This window comes from Triticum dicoccoides, chromosome 3A (assembly GCF_002162155.2).
Source record: "Triticum dicoccoides isolate Atlit2015 ecotype Zavitan chromosome 3A, WEW_v2.0, whole genome shotgun sequence".
NCBI classification, from domain to species: domain Eukaryota; kingdom Viridiplantae; phylum Streptophyta; class Magnoliopsida; order Poales; family Poaceae; genus Triticum; species Triticum dicoccoides.
Genome location: NC_041384.1, coordinates 487,714,302 through 487,735,182, shown reverse-complemented (window position 1 = coordinate 487,735,182; position 20,881 = coordinate 487,714,302).

The window sequence follows — 20,881 nt, the reverse complement described above, 5'->3', positions numbered from 1 at the left end:
TAAGGGGGGGAGAGTTGTCACGAACCAAAAATCCATAGCCACGGACAGTCCGTCCCTAGGGCACGGACAGTCCACCCGAGCTCGTCAGACCGCATCAAAAGCCACCCAGAAGCTTATCCGCTCACCCATACGTCTCACTCACTTTCTCTCACTCTCATTCTCTCCCCCATTGCCTCCCTTCTCCTCCTCTCTTCCCCATGGAGCCATGGAGGGAGCAAACTCCTCCCCCCACCAAATCCACCACCAACCTCACCGGAGATCGCCGGAGGATGTCCCCGACAAGCTTCTCCACCACCTCCTCCTCGCCGGGAACCATGGGAAAGGTCAAGCCCAAGCTTTTCCTCTTCTTCTTCCTCAAGCTCTCAAGGATGAACTCGGCCCGATCTACTTCTACGTTGCCCTACGTCAACAAGCGGCATCAAGATCATGCTCTACTCATCGTCGGTGAGCTTTCCTCACCGCTCCCTCTCTTCCTTTGCCATCAATCGAGCTCCCTAGCCCCATCTATGGAAACCTAGGGTTCCCAATCACCATTGATGGGTTCGAGCTTCTAAAACTTGTTTTCTCTCAAATCTATCACTTGGAATCACCTCTATACACTTCTAGCAACCCATAGAAACAAACTCCATCCAAAAACATGGCCGGAGTCGCCGCCGGCGAGCTCGACGGCGAGCCACGCCTCATCCGTGGACAGTCCGAGAGTCCCGGACGGACTGTCCGTAATCAAAACCAAATCATCCAGAGACGATTTTGGATTTTCGGGGTCCCGCGGACAGTCCGTACATGAGGTTCGAACAGTCCGTCAGCTCATCGCGGACAGTCCGTTAGTTGACCACGGACGGTCTGCAGTTACTATTCACAGCCCATGTATCATTTTTGTAAAATTCATATAAAATTGCATATAGCTCAGAAAAATGTGAACAAATTTTGTTGGTTTTCCAATGATGTAAAGAACCTGTTAAAAATGAGTTTTCTCACAAAATAATTAATTAATTTTCTGAATTAATTATATGAGTTTTAATCTTGTTAATTGCATAGATAATTCTCTTTTAGTCCAAAAATCATGAAACCAATTTTGTTAGATCATATTTGAGTATATTTTTTCTCATGTCATTGCACTCATTCATGGTATGTTTATTTATTTTGTATCATTGCATTTCGTGTAGAGACCGAAGCGCTGGAGCAAGAGGTCGGCGAGTCCCAACAAGACCCCATCGCCAACGATGCCTCGGTTGGCACCCAAGGCAGGCACCTAAGCATTCTTTGAACCCTAATTTGGATCAAATGTGTATATGTGTCTTGTATGTGCATAAGTCAATATTAGTGTATATGTTTGCTTAGCTCCTATCTTTATGCATTTATCCTTCCTTGATCTAGAATAACCTCCTTTAGGTGAGTATGCTTGTTAGGTGTCACGTTTATAATTGCTTATCCATGCTTAGCTTCGGTAGAAGTCGAGAAGTGGCAAGGTCACCACCCCTCGCGAGCTATAGCTATGCTTGATCTAATAATACTTGGATAGCTATGTTTGGTTTAAAATTTGAGCCATGATAATCATGATTCGAGACTTGAGCAAGTGTGCTAGGGTCATTTGAGATTGGAGCTCACTTGATTTAGACTTGATTGAGTTGATTGAGGACCTATCTTTGTAGCTAGGCTCTTGAGCACTTTTTCGTACAAACCACATGCCGATTATGGGTAGGTAAGCCAAGTAGCATAAGTCGCACCGTTCCTTGACCGAAATTCGAGAGCGGGGTGTGATGAGGTGTGATCAGGCTGCGTCCGGTGCACCTATACACTTCCGGCCGTTCGTTCATAGTGGGGGTGCGGGTATGTGAAAGGTTGGGGGCATGAATTAACACTTATCTTGTGTACAGGGATATGGTCGTTGGTCTTGCCTTTCGTGTGGGTACAGTTGTACACCCCTGTAGGGTTGTAATCTATTGCAATAGCCTCGCTCCAGGTCACGGAGCATGCTCTTGAGTTTAGAGTCTCAAAGTAGAGTTACCGTTGGGAGTTCATGGAAGACTGAGCTCATATACTTGATCACCTTACTTCATGTACTTGCTTGATGTTTGGCTTAGAGCATAGAATGCCAGGTCTTTATTTGTTTATATCACAGTAAACTTTACTAGGTGCTTTTTATGCAACTTATTTACCTATTTCCCTTCCTTGCTACTAAACCGAATGCATACTCATTGAGAGTCGGGCAAGTATATACCCATATGTTGGATAAGTCCTGCGGAGTAACTTTTGTACTCACAGTGCTGCCGTTAAGTTGTTTGCAGGTGACCCACAGCTTTTCCGTGGACGGGAGTGAAGGTCTAAGCCTGGAGGAAGACACTATCTTCATATAGTGTCAACCTTCCGTTTAGGTGATCGTGAGTGCCATGCTAAAAACCTTTCACTGTAAATACTCTGAATTTGTTGTAAATCAACTTGAATCTATTTATGCAAAGTGATGAATGGTGTTTAGATTTGTTATTGGACATTTATTATTGTGCTTAGTGAGGTGTGTTTAAATCCTGGGCATCGCTCATGACACATCTCAAGGACTACCGGGGTTATTCCTTTTTAATTGGGTTGATAAGTGGTGATGACTCGATAAATGGGATTAACTTGGTCGGTTCCTCACAGCACCTCTGGCGGTCACGGGGCGGGTCGTGACAGGCACACCTCGCTGGGGAAGATCACCGTGACAGGCACATCTCGCTGGGGAAGATCACCGCGGGCGTGTGCGGACGGCTGCCGGGGCTCACGGAAGGAGGAAGTGGTGCGTGAGGAGGGGAAAGGCGCGACATGATATCGGGAGAGCAGTGCATTGGCTGGGTACAGGCGGCGGGTAAACACAAGGTGCGGTGTCAAACACATTCCAAATGTCATCAACAGATCCCACGCCCCAGAGACCACCATGCCTACTTATCGCTCCATGACATGTGGTATGATGATCATTATATAAGTTGTGTTTGCAACGTATCAACTCCCCCAACGTATCAACTTTTCCATGTCATGATTAGTGTTCGAGATGGTACCTACCTTCAAGCACTCATCATTATATAAGTTCCCTCCGCTATCGTCATACAAACCACATCCTTTCTAGATACGTTGGACTCCGTTGCCGGGGAGTCTGCACAAAAGTCAACATACCAAGTACCCATCACAATCTCTATCTCCCGCATTACATTATTTGCCATTTGCCTCTCGTTTTCCTCTCCCTCACTTCACCATTGCCGTTTTATTCGTCATCTCTTTCCCAATCTCCTCTTCTCTTTTTCCGTTTGCTTTTTTCTCGCTTGCCTGTCGTTATGTCTAAATTTGGGGAAATTATTGCCGATATGGACAATAATAATATCATGGAGAATTCTGATGCTCCTGCTGAAGAACCCCCTACCTTGCATACAAAAAAATTCGTGTTGGTAGCGGTAATATTATTGGAAAATGAGTTATTCAAGATTTCTTTACTTGTGCCGGTGCTTTGCCTTCTATGGGCGGTTCTATTCTTCATAAAACTAGTAGTCTTGCGGACGCTATTGCCATGCTTATAGTTGAACTTGAAAGGCAATTTATGCACATGCATCCTTGCATACAACGAATCTTCTTAGAATTCTCTAATATTGAGCATTCTTCTGTTAAGCGTGCCGTCACTATCTTTTTGGCTCATGAGTTTAAATTTATAATAAAAGAGGCCAAAGAAATCTTTGCGCATTATAGGGTGGATGCTAGTCATCCTCCCATTGAAGCTATCCTATTTAATCAAGAAGACATGATGCGTTTACAATCTTTAGATCATATTGCTTATAATGAAAATCTTAGGAAAAAGGTTCCTGCCGCTGTTCTAGTTGATAAAATTTCCGAGCTTAATGATGATTTTGCTATTCAAAATAATGGACTAGGTTTTCCTTTTGAACGAAGGATTGTAGCTTTTTTCCAAAAGAATGCTCTTAATGATGAATTGGTTGTGCAATACAAAGGGCCTAGGGAGGCACCCATACCTCCCGAGATTGATCTTGGGGACTTTTGTCCCATTAAATTTAGCCCTTTTGATTATTTTTGCTTGCCTCAAAGAAAACTTACTGCTGAACGTAGAGAATATGAGAGAAGTTTTCATGATTTGCCATACCACTATTATGGCAATACCTAGATCTATCCTTGCTTTTATGTCTAGCTAGGGGCGTTAAACGATAGCGCTTGTTGGGAGGCAACCCAATTTTATTTTTGGTTTTTTGTTTTTCTTTCTGTTTAGGAATAAATGATCCATCTATCTTCTGTTTGGATGTGATTTTGTGTTTTAATTAGTGTTTGTGCCAAGTTAGACCTATAGGATCTTTTTGGATGATAGTTATTTGATCTTGCTGTAATTTCCAGAAACTTTGCGCTCAGTGCCCGAATTGTTAAAAGTCACCACAACGTGATAAAATAATTATTCCAATTGCTTATGATCAATAAAAAAATTGTCTAGGTCGCCCTATTTTGGTAGAATTTTTTGGGTTCCATAAGTTTGTGTTAGTTACATATTACTATAGACTGTTCTGTTTTTGACAGATTCTATTTTTCGTGTGTTGTTTGCTTATTTTGATGAATCTATGGCTAGTAAAATAGTTTATAATCCATAGAGAAGTTGGAATACATTAGGTTTAACACCAATATAAATAAAGAATGAGTTCATTACAGTACCTTGAAGTGGTCTTTTGTTTTCTTTCTCTAACGGAGCTCACAAGATTTCTATTGAGTTTTGTGTTGTGAAGTTTTCAAGTTTTGGGTGAAATCTTTTGATGGATTATGGAACAAGGAGTGGCAAGAGCCTAAGCTTGGGGATGCCCATGGCACCCCCAGGATAATCCAAGGACACCAAAAAGTCAAAGCTTGGGGATGCCCCGGAAGGCATCCCCTCTTTCGTCTACTTCTATCGGTAATTTTACTTGGAGCTATATTTTTATTCACCACATGATATGTGTTTTGCTTGGAGCGTCTTGTATTATTTGTGTCCTTGTTTGTTAGTGTGCCACAATCATCCTTGCTGTACACACCTTTTGAGAGAGCCATACATAAATTGGAATTTGATAGAATACTCTATGTGCTTCACTTATATCTTTTGAGCTATGTAGTTTTGCTCTATGTGCTTCACTTATATCTTTTGAGCTTTATAATTTTACTCTATGTGCTTCACTTAGATATTTTAGAGCACGGTGGTGGATTTGTTTTATAGAAACTATTGATCTCTCATGCTTCACTTAGACTATTTTGAGAGTCTTTAATAGCATGGTAATTTGCTTAAAAATGAAAATATCCTTGGTGTTCAAGATTTGCGAAACTTTTTTTGAGTGCGTTGAAGAAAAGTTTGATGCTTGATAATTGTTTTGAGATATGGAGGTGATAATATCAAAGTCATGCTAGTTGAGTAGTTGTGAATTTGATAAATGCTTGTGTTGAAGGTTGCAAGTCCCGTAGCATGCACGTATGGTAAACGATATGTAACAAATTTGAAACATGAGGTGTTATTTGATTGTCCTCCTTATGAGTGGCGGTCGGGGACGAGCGATGGTCTTTTCCTACCAATCTATCCCCCTAGGAGCATACGCATAGTACTTTGGTTTTTGATGGCTTGTAGATTTTTGCAATAAGTATATGAGTTCTTTATGACTAATGTTGAGTCCATGGATTATACGCACTCTCACCCTTCTATCATTGCTAGCCTCTTCGGTACCGTGCATTGCCCTTTCTCGCATTGAGAGTTGGTGCAAACTTCGCCGATGCATCCAAACCCCGTGATATGGTACGCTCTTTCACACGTAAACCTCCTTATATCTTCCTCAAAACATCCACCATACCTACCTATTATGGCATTTTTGTCATGGTTTTGTCACGGCAGATGTCCTCATGAAAGGACTTAGACATGGAGCCATCGCTACGGGTTAGCTTGAAGGGGTTAAAGCGGACATAGGGACACAAGAGAGTTTATACTAGTCCGGCCCCTTCGATGAAGGTAAAAGCCTACGTCTAGTTGTGATGGAATTGATGGGGTTTCGATGACTAGGGAGCAAACAAGCTTCGCCTAAGCCTCGAGTTGTTGTCTGTTTTTCTTTGAACCATCGCCGGGTCGTCCCATACATGGGTGACGCCCGTCGGTTTACAGAGTCCCGAGACCGGCTCATAGATGTGTCCGGTTCGGTCTCTACTATCCCTAACTTACAATACAAGCTATATACCGACACCGGTTGACGACTACAGGCCTTAAACCGATAATGGGCCTTGAGCCCTCATCTGCCTTCATGGGCTCTAACGTACTCAACTACTGATGAAGTTAACCCGGCCTGTCTTGGCCGGTTTACTCCCAGTAGTAATATCCCCAACATTAGGCCCCAGATTGATTTGAACAGGTTCATGTCAATCCTTAGCAACAAACTTCATCTTCAACGTCTTCTTATAGTTTGGTGAACCGTCGTGACGTCATCTTCTCTGATCATTGTAAACCAGCGTGATGTCATCTGTCATAAAGAAACTATCCATGATACCTTCTTGTTTAATAGATCTGCGACAATCGAGGCGACAACTCCGTTTCCAAACTTGCGGCCCCTTGATTTTCGCGCCTGACACATGTCCCTTGCTTTATAAATAGGACCGAGGGGTCATTTCTTTTTCCCCTTCGTGCCCTTCTGCTTCGTCTTCCTTGCGCCGCCCAGCTTCGGAGCTCTGCCGCCGCCGTCGACTTCTGCTCCAACCTTGGCCGCTGCATCACCCTGAGTGTACCAGAGCATTGCGGCGACCTTCCGTTTCTTCCTCAGCTCTCGTAAGTCTTTCACCCTTTCCACCATAGATCCGTTCTAGGGTTTCCAAGTTCTTCAGTGTTCATCATCTGCTTCTTGTTCATACGATAGATCTTAGATGAATCTGCGAATCTTTGCTCTGTGTAGTGGTAGTTTTTAACCTCTGTCCTTACTTACGCATCTCAAGACCATAGATCTCATGTATACCTTTGCTCATTGATTTGGTACTGCTCCCTTTGGACTTTGAATATTTATCTCTTTTCTAAACACGCCCCAGATCCAGAACTGTAATATAACTTTGTGAAATCTGTTTTTGCATATTTAATCATCTGCCATCTTGACTCTTCAATGTTTAGACCAGGCGGTTTAACTTTGTAAAGAATTGACAAACCGGTATATATCATTAGTCCCCTTGTTGAACTGCCAGAATCCTTTAGTAGGGCACTGCCGCTTTGTAGAACTCTGGTTTATAGATAACTGCCTCCAGTTTAGCAATATATGCGTTAGTGTACACCTTTCCAACATATTCTTGAACCGGTAATTACTGCCTTGTAGATCTTGCCATGGCCAAACAAGTGTACGAGTGCAACTGGGTCCCTTCTCGAGTGACCGAAAATCAACCCAACAACTTGGTCAAAACTGGCGCTTTAAGCAAACAAGATGCCATTCACTAGAGGGTCCCTGGCCCAGAATGTCCTCCCACGCCCAAAGACAGAGAAGTTGTTGTTTTTGCCGATCATCTAGCCCGGGGCTTCAATCCTCCCGGTTCAAAATTTTACCGGGACGTCCTAGCCAACTTCCAACTGCGTCCACAAGATACTGGTCCCAACTCCGTAACCAACATCTGCCACTTTCAAGTGCTCTGTGAGGTGTTCTTTCAGGAGGAGCCCACAGTTGAATTATTCAAGGATTGCTTCCATCTAAACCGCCGTACTGAATTTACCAACGGTCCTAATACAGAGTTAGGCGGTATGGTGATTCAGAAAAGGAAACAGGTCACTTATCCTCACGCCAAACTGCACAACCACCCCAAAGAGTGGAATCAAACATGGTTTTACTGCAAAGATACCTCTCCTTCTGAAGAAAATCCCTTGTCGGGTTACCGTCCGGAGCGGCTGAGCAATACACATCCCTTTCCACAAAGGCTGACTGCTAAAGAAAGAAGTAAATATGCTCCCCAATTATCCAAGCTTAGGGCCTTCATGGCTAATGGGTTGACAGGGGTTGACCTTGCTTGCTGCTGGATATCTTGGAGCATACTACCCTTAAGCCAGCGCCCCGGTTTGATGTGCGAGTATACCAGAGATGTAAAAGACCCTCAATGGCACATTGATATCTATCTTACAGATGACGAAGTTACTAAGGATGTGAAAAAGATTTTAAATGAACTAGAAGCTGTCTGTGCTCAAACCGGCCTACCTCCTTTCTGCGCCATTAACAAACCGCCAGCTGTAAGACTCATACCTTATGCTTTTACTGAATCTGCTTTTGTTCAAAATATCCTCTGACAATGTTAATATCTTTAAAACAGGGCGATGATCCATTTTGGAGCAAGAAGCCTCTGCAAGAGAAACCGGAGAAACCAACCTGGCCCAAAACCAGAGTTGTGAAGAAACCGGCTAACAGGAAGAAAACCACTGCGTCCTCCGATCCACCACCTGACGATGATGTGGGTAACCCGGACCTTGAGGTAGAGCTTGACTCACCTGGTTTATTTTTCACATGCCTTATTGATAATGATCATTGCCAGGACGACGCTGAAATCAGTCACGCTGATGCTGTAGAGGTAATCGCTCTTTCCTCCGATTCAAACCCTTTGCCTTCACTAAAAATCCGTCGGGCAAACCGGAAAGTTAAATTTTCTCATCCTCTTGCTTATTTGGACCCAAACTTTCTTGTGAAGACACAACAACACGAAGCTCGCCGGACAACCCAGCACATCGGGAAGGTAGTTACGTCCGCCGGTTTACCGAACAGTCCGGTTTGGAAACGCCTTTCAGAGGTCTCTAACTCTCTTGTCAATGCTTGCCCTAAAACGGGTTGTTTTCGTTAACCTCTTAATCCATCTGACTCCGATTATCAGGGCACTTCTCATTCGTCTTCCGGCAAGTCATCAGCCACCCAGCTTCCACCACTGAAAACGGTGCTTGAGTGAGCCACATTCCTTATAATACCTTTGATATATTAGTTTTAATATACGTTGTACTGATCCTTCTTATTCTTTTCAGGGCCAAACCCAGGCCAAGCAAGAAAACTCGTCTGGACAAAGCGGCAGAAGAAAATATCGCTCCTGAACCGGACAAAATACCAGATCCTGAAGAAACCATCCGTGATGATGTGCTGAACGACCCACCACCGCAAGACCATGACTTTGTTGCTGAAGAGGCACATGTTGATTCCACAAGCCCTATTGATCAGCCCACAAGCCCTGTCCGGATTGACAAAACAATGAGTCCATCGAAGCATACTGACAAACCGGCGACCCCAGTACGAACCGGCGAAGCAAAAGATGATGATGTTGTTATTACTGGCATTGGTCGTACGAAGCCAAGCAATCCTGTCGCCTTATCCAAGCATACTGCCAAAGATGAATTTGCTGCAATTGGTAAAGGCAAATGGAATGCCGATTTGGCAACCTATGCTGCTCTGAACGCCCAAGATCTCCATTCTGGCTATCTGAACCGGCTATACACCAGCCGTGATTATGAAGCCGGTCTGGTTAATATGATGAAGGACAAATATGAGGTAATTTCTATATGCTTCTCTGCTTGTATGTTACAATGTGTCAACTCCAATAGCCCCCAAGTGACGATTTAAGATATCAACTTAGACCGGGACTTTCCAATGTGAACTTCAATTCATCTGTACTTTGCTGACGTAGCCCCCAAGGGCCGATTCAACTTAATGCAGTTAAACTGGGACTTTAGATAATAAAAATTCCAGCGTCAGTAATAACTGAGCAAATAGCCATTGGCCCCCAAGTGCCAAGTTGAATACTTGCATTGAGCTTGGGACTTTATAGAAATTGTATGATGAAAAGCAAATATGCATTAGCCCCCAAGTACCAAGGGCATAACTTGTTATGTGGTTGGTACTTCAATTCCGTACCGTCATCTTCATCATATGAGTATCTGTATGCAGGTTGAGCTGAGCAAAAGAGAAAGTCAAATCGTCGATCTGCAAGAAAACCTGAAGTCCCAACAAGCCGAAACCTCGAAGGCAAAAGAGGAATTAACTAGCGCTTTAAGCGTCATGGAGAAGCTTAAGGAGGGCTACAACAAAGAGCGGGCGGATTGGGCCACCAAGAAAGCCGCTTTAACTCAACGAGCGGAGAATGTCGAAGCTGCACTCAAACCGGTGGTGGATGAATTAACCAGTGTAAAACGGCAAGTTCATGCCATGACCGCTGTTGTCTTTGGTAAGCCTTCTTGATTTCTGAAGTAACTAAGCCTTCTCATGTAACTGCCGGTTTATTAACCCTTGCAATGATACAGGAACACGCATTGGTCACTTGGGATCAGATGTGCGGAAGAAGTTGAAAGCCACCTATACATTGATAGAACAACTGTATACTGGTGCGCAACGGATCATCTTCACTGCTTCCCACGACAACCCGCCGCCCACCTTGATCTAGGACACTATTAAAAGGTTGCCTATGCTTCCTGCCCGGGTTGAAGAGCTAAAGAAATCTGCTGCTAGAACCGGCGCTATAAACGGGCAAAAGCGTGGGTGCCGGATTTTGATCCCGTTGAAGCGGCCCAAGGCTACCCCAGCTTGAAGGAAGACGGGACAGAGTTCAGTGAAGAGGATCACCGAGTGATAAACCGGGAAGTGCGCCCTCTAGCTTGTCAATTGGTTGAAGAGGCAGATTTGTCCCACTATCAAGCCCAATATGATGATCAAAACAAACGAGTGGCTGCATCAATTCCTGAAGTGGAGAACCTTATACCTCCAATCCGTAAGCATACTTACGCCCCCTGACATTGAACCGTCGTTGCTGATCAGTGATGAAGCTGTTTTTCAAGCGTTAATTGGAATCGACTGGGCAACTGTTGATTTCCAGCTAATGGGTAGGGAGGAAGAGGCTGAACCGGCGCGAGATGAACCGCAACCATCAGGTCAAGCTGGTGACCAAGCATGAACCGGAAGCTGTTTTAAATCACTGCACATTGTGTTATGCAGAAAACAATGATCTTATTTGGGCACCGTGTTGCCTTGTAATAGGCTAGCTGATACACTTGGTCTTGATATGCCTTCGTGCATATTTATCGCTACTGATGCTTCTTTTGATTTATCAATATCCAAAAGTCTTTCTGCAGCCAAAATAACTTAAAGCGCCGCCGCGGTTTATTGCCAGGCGGGTCATGATATCTATGTATGTGAAATCAAAGATAATAGCGTAGATTTAAGCATATGATCAAATATTGAGATACATAATACCTACCGTCATTGGGCATGAAGTTGGCTTGGCCAATCTTGAAGCGGAGTTTAATAAACCCATATTGTTGGAGGAGAAGCAGCTCCTGTTTATATAAGGCCGGTTTACAATGTAAACCGTTCCGGGTTATGATAAACACCGGTTTCACTCCATAATAGGATGGTAATAAAAAATTAAACCGGGCAATTAGTCTCCGGATTAAGATTTAACCATGTTCTGTAAATGTGTAATTGAGAGTTGAACCGGTTTAATAATGTCGGTTTAAAAACGCAACAAAAAAGGTCTTTAGCAAAAAAGAACAGAATTCAAGCAAAGGCAAAGATAAAACCATTTGCAAATGAGGCTTTGGGCCGACCAAGTGGCATTACCATGGTCGGACAAGACCATGCCCCCAAAAAGGCGTAGCTATGGTTCAAGTCAGCCAGGTCCCCAAATGATGCATTGGCATTACGCCGATCAAGAGGTGTAGCGATGGTTCGGGTTCGACCAAAGCCCCCAAGTGATGCTGTGGCACTAGGCCGATCAAGAGGCGTGACTATGGTCCAGATATGACCAAGTCCCCAAGTGATGCTGTGGCTTTCGCCTACCAAATGGCGTTGCTATGGTTCGGACACGAGCAAGCCCCCAAGTGATATGATATAAAGCTTTGAGAAGCTAACTCAAGGGGTAAACCGGAGGCCGCTTTAAGACAGAAACTCCGTGTAACCACAAATGATGTAAAAAGAACAAAGACCCCGCTTTAGCTGAGGTTCCGGTTTATTGCATTGATCATAATATATACATTGTCATAATATGTACATAAGTAGAGCCGACGGCTCAAGTATAGTAAGGCCGAAGATGAGCTATGTTCCACGGCCTGTTGGTCTCCTCCTATGATGTACGTGAGTCTTATGCTCTCGAATATCGATCAGGTAGTATGACCCGTTGTGCAGATTCTTGCTGACCACAAAAGGTCCCTCCCAAGGTGGGGATAACTTGTGCATATCCGTCTGATCTTGTATGAGCCGAAGTACCAAATCTCCTTCTTGAAAGGTTCTGGTTCTAACTCGGCGACTGTGATAGCGACGGAGATCTTGCTGATAAATTGCCGAACGGGCAGCCGCTATGTCACGTTCCTCGTCCAACAGGTCCAGAGCGTCTTGTCGTGCCGCCTTGTTGTCCGCTTCAACATATGCCGCTACACGAGGTGAATCATGACGGATGTCACTGGGGAGAACCGCCTCCGCTCCATAAACCATGAAGAACGGTGTGTATCCTGTCGACCTGTTGGGTGTGGTGTTGATGCTCCATAATACAGATGGTAACTCCCCAACCCAACAAACTGGCGTCCGTTGCAAAGGAACCATAAGCCGGGGCTTGATGCCTCGCAAGATCTCTTGATTAGCCCTCTTTGCTTGGCCATTGGACTGTGGGTGAGCCACTAATGAGACGTCAAGCCGGATGTGCTCACGTTGACAAAACTCCTTCATAGCACCCTTGGACAGGTTGGTACCATTATCAGTGATGATGCTGTGTGGAAAACCAAACCGGAAGATCACCTTGATGAATTGAACCGTTGTGGCTGTGTCACACTTGCTAACGGGTTCTGCCTCCACCCACTTTGTGAACTTATCAACCGCCACCAAGAGATGGGTTTTCTTGTCCTTAGACCTTTTGAAAGGCCCAACCATATCCAGCCCCCAAGTTGCAAACGACCAAGTAATTGGAATCATCCTCAGTTCTTGAGCCGGCACATGCGCATGTCGTGAGAACTTCTAACAGCCATCACATCGTCTGACCAGGTCCTCCGCATCAGCATGAGAAGTCAACCAATAAAAGCCGTGGCGAAACGCTTTAGCCACCAAAGATTTTGAACCGACATGGTGACCACAATCCCTTCATGGATTTCTCGTAAGATTTCACAGCCTTCCTCAGGAGACACACAATGTTGAAACGCCCCTGACACACTGCAGTGATACAACTCGCCATTGATAATAGTCATGGACTTGGATCGCCGGATTATCTGCCTGGCGAGAGTCTCATCCTCTGGTAACTCACCCCGGTTCATGTACGCAAGATAAGGAACCGTCCAATCCGGGATGACATGAAGAGCCGCCACCAATTGAGCCTCCAGATCAGGAATAGCCAAATCCTCTTCACCAGGGAGCTTGACAGACGGATTATGCAGAACATCCAAGAAGACTTTAGGCGGGACCGGTTTACGTTGAGAGCCCAACCGGCTCAAAGCGTCTGCCGCTTTGTTCTTCCATCGGTCCACGTGATCCACCTGATAACCTTTGAAATGACCCGCAACAATATCCACCTCACAATGATATGCTGCCATGAGCGGATCCTTGGAATCCCAAGTGCCAGACACTTGTTGAGCCACCAAGTCCGAGTCACCGAAGCACTTAACTCGGCTTAGATTCATCTCCTTAGCCATCCGGAGACCATGGAGTAAAGCTTCGTACTCAGCTGCATTGTTAGTACAAGGAAACATTAAGCGGAGAACATAACAGAACTTATCACCTTGTGGGGAAGTTAACACGACTCCAGCCCCCGAGCCTTCCAATTGCCTGGACCCATCAAAATGAATAGTACAATAAGTGTGATCTGGCTTCTCTTCAGGTGCTTGCAGTTCTGTCCAATCATTGATGAAATCCACAAGTGCTTGAGACTTGACCGCCGTCTGAGGTACATATTTCAACCCGTGAGGCCCAAGTTCTATAGCCCACTTGGCAATCCGGCCAGTTGCTTCCCTATTCTAGATTATATCTCCCAAAGGAGCAGAGCTGACCACTGTGATGGGATGACCTTGGAAGTATTGCTTAAGCTTCCGGCTTGCCATGAAGACTCCATATACCAGCTTCTGCCAATGTGGGTACCTTTGATTGGACTCAATAAGCACCTCGCTGATATAGTAAACCGGACGCTGAACCGGATATTCCTTGCCTGCCTCCTTACGCTCCACCACAATAGCTACGCTGACTGCGTGAGCATTAGCTGCCACATATAGTAGCAACGATTCCTTGTCAATCAGAGCAGCAAGAACAGGCGGATTGGCTAGCTACCGCTTTAAATCCTCAAACGCTTCATCAGCAGCAGAACTCCAGACGAATTGATCCGTCTTCTTCAGCATCTGATACAAAGGAATGGCCTTCTCACCAAGGCGGCTGATAAACCGGCTCAACGCGGCAATCCGGCCCGCTAAGCGTTGAACATCATTGATACACTTTGGTTTAGCCAGGGAGGTGATAGCTGTGATCTTCTTTGGATTAGCCTCAATCCCCCTGTTGGACACCAGAAAGCCCAATAACTTGCCTGCCGGTACACCGAAAACACACTTGGCCGGGTTGAGCATCATCTTGTATGTCCGTAGGTTGTCAAAGGTTTCCTTCAAATCATCAACCAGAGTCTCCTTCTTTCTTGACTTGACCACAATATCATCCACATAGGCATGAACATTACGGCCGATTTGCTTATGAAGGCAGTTCTGCACACACCGTTGATAAGTCGCCTGGGCACTCTTGAGCCCAAAGGGCATAGACACATAGCAGAAGGCTCCAAAGGGAGTGATGAACGCCGTCTTCTCCTGGTCCTTATCTGCCATCTTGATCTGATGATAACCAGAATATGCATCTAGAAAGCTCAAATGCTCACAACCCGCCGTAGCATCAATAATTTGATCAATATGAGGGAGGGCAAAAGGATCTGCTGGACAAGCCTTGTTGAGGTCTGTGTAATCCACACACATACGCCAGGTGCCGTTTTTCTTAAGAACCAGCACCGGATTAGCTAACCATTCAGGATGGAAAACTTCAACGATGAATCCAGCCGCTAAGAGCCTGGCCACTTCCTCTCTAATAGCTTTGCGTCTTTCTTCGTTGAACCGGCGGAGAAACTGCTTCACCAGTTTGTACTTAGGATCAACATTAAGAGTGTGCTCAGCGAGTTCCCTCGGTACACCTGGCATGTCAGAAGGCTTCCACGCAAAGATGTCCCGGTTCTCACGGATGAACTCGATGAGCGCACTTTCCTATTTCGGATCCAAGTTTGCACTGATACTGAACTGCTTGGACGAATCGCCAGGTACGAAGTCAACAAGCTTAGTCTCAGCAGCCGATTTGAACTTCAGGGCCGGATCGTGCTCCGTAGTTGGCTTTTTCAACGGAGTCATGTCTGTCGGATCAACATTATCTTTGTAGAACTTCAACTCCTTCGTGGCACAAACCGACTCAGGATAGGCCGCATCACCTTCTTCGCATTCCAAAGCGATCTTGCGGCTGCCATGAACAGTTATTGTTCCTTTGTGACCCGGCATCTTGAGCTGTAAATAGACATAGCAAGGCCGTGCCATGAACTTAGCATAAGCCGGCCGTCCAAACAGGGCATGATATAGACTTTGAATTTTCACCACTTCAAAGGTCAATATCTCTGATCTGGAGTCATAATCATCCCCAAAGGCCACCTCCAGAGCTATTTTGCCAACATGATATGCCGATTTACTAGGTACCATGCCGTGAAACATCGTATTAGACGGTTTGAGATTTTTATCTGTCAACCCCATGCGACGGAAGGTCTCATAGTAGAGGATGTTAATACCGCTCCCTCCGTCCATGAGTACCTTGGTGAACTTATAACCTCCCACCTGAGGCGCCATCACCAACGCTAGCTGACCCAGATTGTCAACCTGGGGAGGATGATCCTCTCTGCTCCACACACTTGGCTGCTCAGACCAGCGTAAGTATCGAGGCACTGCCGGTTCAACAGAGTTTACTGCCTGTTTTTAACCTTTCGGTCACGCTTGTCCAAACTAGTAGTGAAAACATGATATTGCCCACTATTTAACTACTTTGGGTGGCTCTGATAACCCGACTGTTGCTGCTGATTGTAACCACCCCGGCTGCTCTGGTTACCTTGATTGTTTTCTCCGCCCTGATTGCCATTGAATCCTGAACCGGAATTTCCTCTACCGTAACCCGGCCCATGAGATCCGGACCCTGAACCGCCACCTGATCCGTGATCATACCAGAAAGCATTAGAATTTTTAAACTCTTGCATAATGTAGCAATCCTTCCAAAGATGGTTGGCCGGCATCTCCTTCGTCCCATGCTTTGGACAGGGCTGGTTTAACAGATAAGTCAAGCGGCCCGGGTTAGGATTAGGTGCTCCACTGCGATTCGACGGTTTACCCTTTCGTCGCTGGCCCTTGTCCTGCGCGTTGGTATTAGCCACAAAGTCCATGCTGCTATCCGCTTTACGCTTGCCTCCGTTTCCATGACCTGCCGTGTTGTGTTGCTGCCCTTTGGAGTTGCTGCTCTTCTTTCCCTTCCCTGTCTTGTCATCGTCAGACTCGGGATCCTTGGTACTATCAGAGTCAGCATACTTCACTAACGCAGCCATGAGGGTCCCCATATCGTTGCAATGGCGCTTCAGCCGTCCCAATTTCAACTTTAGAGGTTCAAACCGGCAGTTGCCCTCCAAGGTTATAACTGCTATATCGGCATTGATGCGGTCTGACGAATGCAAAATCTTCGAGACCCGGCGCACCCAATGGGTCGTTGATTCTCCTTCCTCCTGGACACAGGTAGCTAAGTCCACTATCGACATAGGCTGCTTACATGTATCCTTGAAATTCTGGATGAACCGGGCTCTCAACTCGGCCCATGAACTGATAGAGTTGGCCGGTAAACTTTTTAACCAAGTACGGGTCGTCCCTTCGAGCATCATGGTGAAATACTTTGCACACGCTGCATCATCCACATCAAGCATCTCCATGGCCATCTCATAGCTCTCCACCCATGTCTCTGGAGACAAATTATCAGTGTAATTTGGCACCTTGCGCGGGCCCTTGAAATCCTTGGGCAGGCGCACATTGCGTAAAGCGGGGACAAGGCATGGTACCCCCAAAGAACTAGAGGTAACTCCTGGCTCGACTAAGGTAGTTGGACGAACCGGCGTAAGCTGACGAGCCTCATACTGCGCCGCTAACTCGGCCTCCCTGCGCGCTCGGGCCCGGTCCACCACTTCCTGAGCATCACCGACACCATCTGCCGGGTTGTTGCCGCGGGGCGCTTCATGGTTTCGTGCATTGCTTGACACGGCCGGTTCATCCATACGCATGCTGTAGCTCCGGCTTGGACGAGGGTGGAATGAATTCGGTCACGGCTGTACGAATATGCTTCCTGTTGGATCAAAGCTGTCCGAAGAAGCTCCTTAACCCGGCGCATCTCCACCGCCTGCGGAGAATCACCTTCAATTGGGATGGCCTCTAGTCGTGAAGCGGCATCCACAAGGTTGTCCATCGGATTGGAATAATGACCCAGAGGCGTTGGGACAGGCTGAGGTACGATATTGTTCTGATGAGGCGGATCCATCAAGCGTGGCTGAACTGGCGCGCCCGTTCCAGGTGCTTCCGCCCGGTTTAACACCACCGGGTTACTGGTCCCTGCTCCTAGGGTGTTGAAGAGGTCCCTAGCTTCGTACATCGGAGGCAGGCAAGACCGGTGCTTCCTCTTCAGGACTTCATGTGACGCGTTCTGATCCAGCATAAGCCGATAAGCCTGTGCGTCCAAAGCGGCCCGCTCTGCGGCCATCCTGGCATTCTCGGCTACTAGGTCGGCCTTAGCCTGAGTAATCTGATCCTTCACCTTTGCGATCTCCGCATTGTGGGCGTCCTGATTCGCTGGGTTAGCCTCCGCCATGAGTGTAGCCAACGCATCAAACAGATCAGATAGAACTTGAGCCGGCGGGTGCACAGGGCCTCTTGCCCCGGCTGCCGCCGCCGTCCATGACCCGGAGATCATCGCTGCTGCGGTCGAAGAGTGTATTGTTGCTTGTGTACCGGCCATGAATATTCAAACCCGGTTTGGCAGATCCGAGGGGTCCGGAATACTGTCACCATCGGAACAGCCCCCAATCCGGCCGTCATGTAATTGATACAACGATTCAGTTTCTCCGGTCGAGGACTCGTCGCCGGAATAAACGACGGTCTCACCACCAGATTCTGATCCATCCTCGTATCTCCCTCCATGGATGACTCCCACGAAGGCACGCTTCACGGCCGGTTTAACCTGGGCGGATCGTGCATGCTGAGCCGTCTCGACGAGGTCGGTGCAGATGTCCGGCTCAGGGCCTGGTTCACCGATCTTGCCAATGAAGACGTGTATGCCACCAAAGGGGACCCGGTACCCGTACTCAATTGAGCCAGCCTCGGGGCCCCATCCTGCATCGTCGATGTAGAGCTTGCCGCGACGACTCTTGGTCATCCGGCCCACAGTGTAACCCTTGAGTCCTTCGAAGTTGCCCTCCAAGAACTTGAAACCATCGTGCGATAGCCCCACGGTTGGCGCCAACTGTCGTGGTTTTATCACGACAGATGTCCTCATGAAAGGACTTAGTCGTGGAGCCATCGCTACGGGTTAGCTTGAAGGGGTTAAAGCGGACACAGGGACGCAAGAGAGTTTATACTAGTTCGGCCCCTTCGATGAAGGTAAAAGCGTACATCTAGTTATGATGGAATTGATGGGGTTTCGATGACTAGGGAGCAAACAAGCTTCACCTAAGCCTCGAGTTGTTGTCTGTTGTCTGTTTTTCTTTGAACCGCCGCCGGGTCGTCCCCTTATATACATGGGTGACGCCCGTCGGTTTACAGAGTCCCGAGACCGGCTCATAGATGTGTCCGGTTCGGTCTCTACTATCCCTAACTTACAATACAAGCTATATACCGACACCAGTTTACGACTACAGGCCTTAAACCGATAATGGGCCTTGAGCCCTCATCTGCCTTCATGGGCTCTAACATACTCAACTACTAATGAAGTTAACCCGGCCTGTCTTGGTCGGTTTACTCCCAGTAGTAATATCCCCAACAATTTCCATAGCCATTCCGAGATATATTGCCATGCAACTTTCCACCATACCGTTCCTCATGACACATTCATCATTGTCATATTGCTTTAGCATGATCATGTAGTTGACATAGTATTTGTGGCAAAGCCACCATTCATAAATCTTCCATACATGTCACTCTTGGTTCATTGCATATCCCGGTACACCGCCGGAGGCATTCATATAGAGTCATGCTTTGTTCTAGTATCGAGTTTTAATCATTGAGTTGTAAAAAAATAGAAGTGTGATGATCATCATTCAATAGAGTATTGTCCCCCCCCCCCAAAAAAAAGAGATAAAATGCCAAAGAAAAAAAGAAGGCCCAAACAAAAGAAAATAAATAAAAGGGGCAACACTACTATCCTTTTTTTCCACACTTGTGCTTCAAAGTAGCACCATGATCTTCATGATAGAGAGTCTCTTGTTTTGTCATTTTCATATACTAGTGGGAATCTTTCATTATAGAACTTGGCTTGTATATTCCAACAATGGGCCTCCTCAAGTGCCCTAGGTTTTCGTGAGTAAGCAAGTTGGATGCACACCCACTAGTTTCTTTTTGTTTGAGCTTTCATACATTTATAGCTCTAGTGCATCCGTTGCATGGCAATCCCTGAAGGAAATATGCCCTAGAGGCAATAATAAAGTTATTATTTATTTCCTTATATCATGATAAATGTTTATTATTCATGCTAGAATTGTATTAACCGGAAACATAATACATGTGTGAATACATAAACAAACAGAGTGTCACTAGTATGCCTCTACTTGACTAGCTCGTTAATAAAAGATGGTTATGTTTCCTAACCATGAACAAAGAGTTGTTGTTTGATTAACGAGGTCACATCATTAGTTGAATGATCTGATTGACATGACCCATTCCATTAGCTTAGCACCCGATCGTTTAGTATGTTGCTATTGCTTTCTTCATGACTTATACATGTTCCTATGACTATGAGATTATGCAACTCCTGTTTGCCGGAGGAACACTTTGTGTGCTACCAAACGTCACAACGTAAATGGGTGATTATAAAGGAGCTCTACAGGTGTTTCCAAAGGTAGATGTTGGGTTGGCGTATTTCGAGATTAGGATTTGTCACTCCGATTGTCGGAGAGGTATCTCTGGGCCCTCTCGGTAATGCACATCACATAAGCCTTGCAAGCATTGCAACTAATGAGTTAGTTGTGAGATGATGTATTATGGAACGAGTAAAGAGACCTGCCGGTAACGAGATTGAACTAGGTATTGGATACCGACGATCGAATCTCGGGCAAGTAACATACCGATGACAAAGGGAACAACGTATGTTGTTATGCGGTCTGACCGATAAAGATCTTCATAGAATATGTAGGAGCCAATATGGGCATCCAGGTCCCACTATTGGTTATTGATCGGAGATTTGTCCCAGTCATGTCTGCATTGTTCTCGAACCGTAGGGTCCGCACGCTTAACGTTACGATGATAGTTATTATGAGTTTATGCATTTTGATGTACCGAAGTTAGTTCAGAGTCCCGGATGTGATCACGGACATGACGAGGAGTCTCGAAATGGTCGAGACATAAAGATTGATATATTGGACGGCTATATTCGGACACCGGAAGTGTTCTGGGTGATTTCGGAGAAAACCAGATAGCCGGAGGGTTACCAGAACCCTACCGGGAGAAGTAATGGGCCATATGGGCCTTAGTGGGGAGAGAGAGGGGCTGCCAGAGGTGGGCCGCGCGCCACCTCCTCCCTGGTCCGAATTGGACTAGGGGAGGGGGGCCACGCCCCCCCTTTCCTTCTCCCTCTCCACCTCTTTCCCCCTCCTA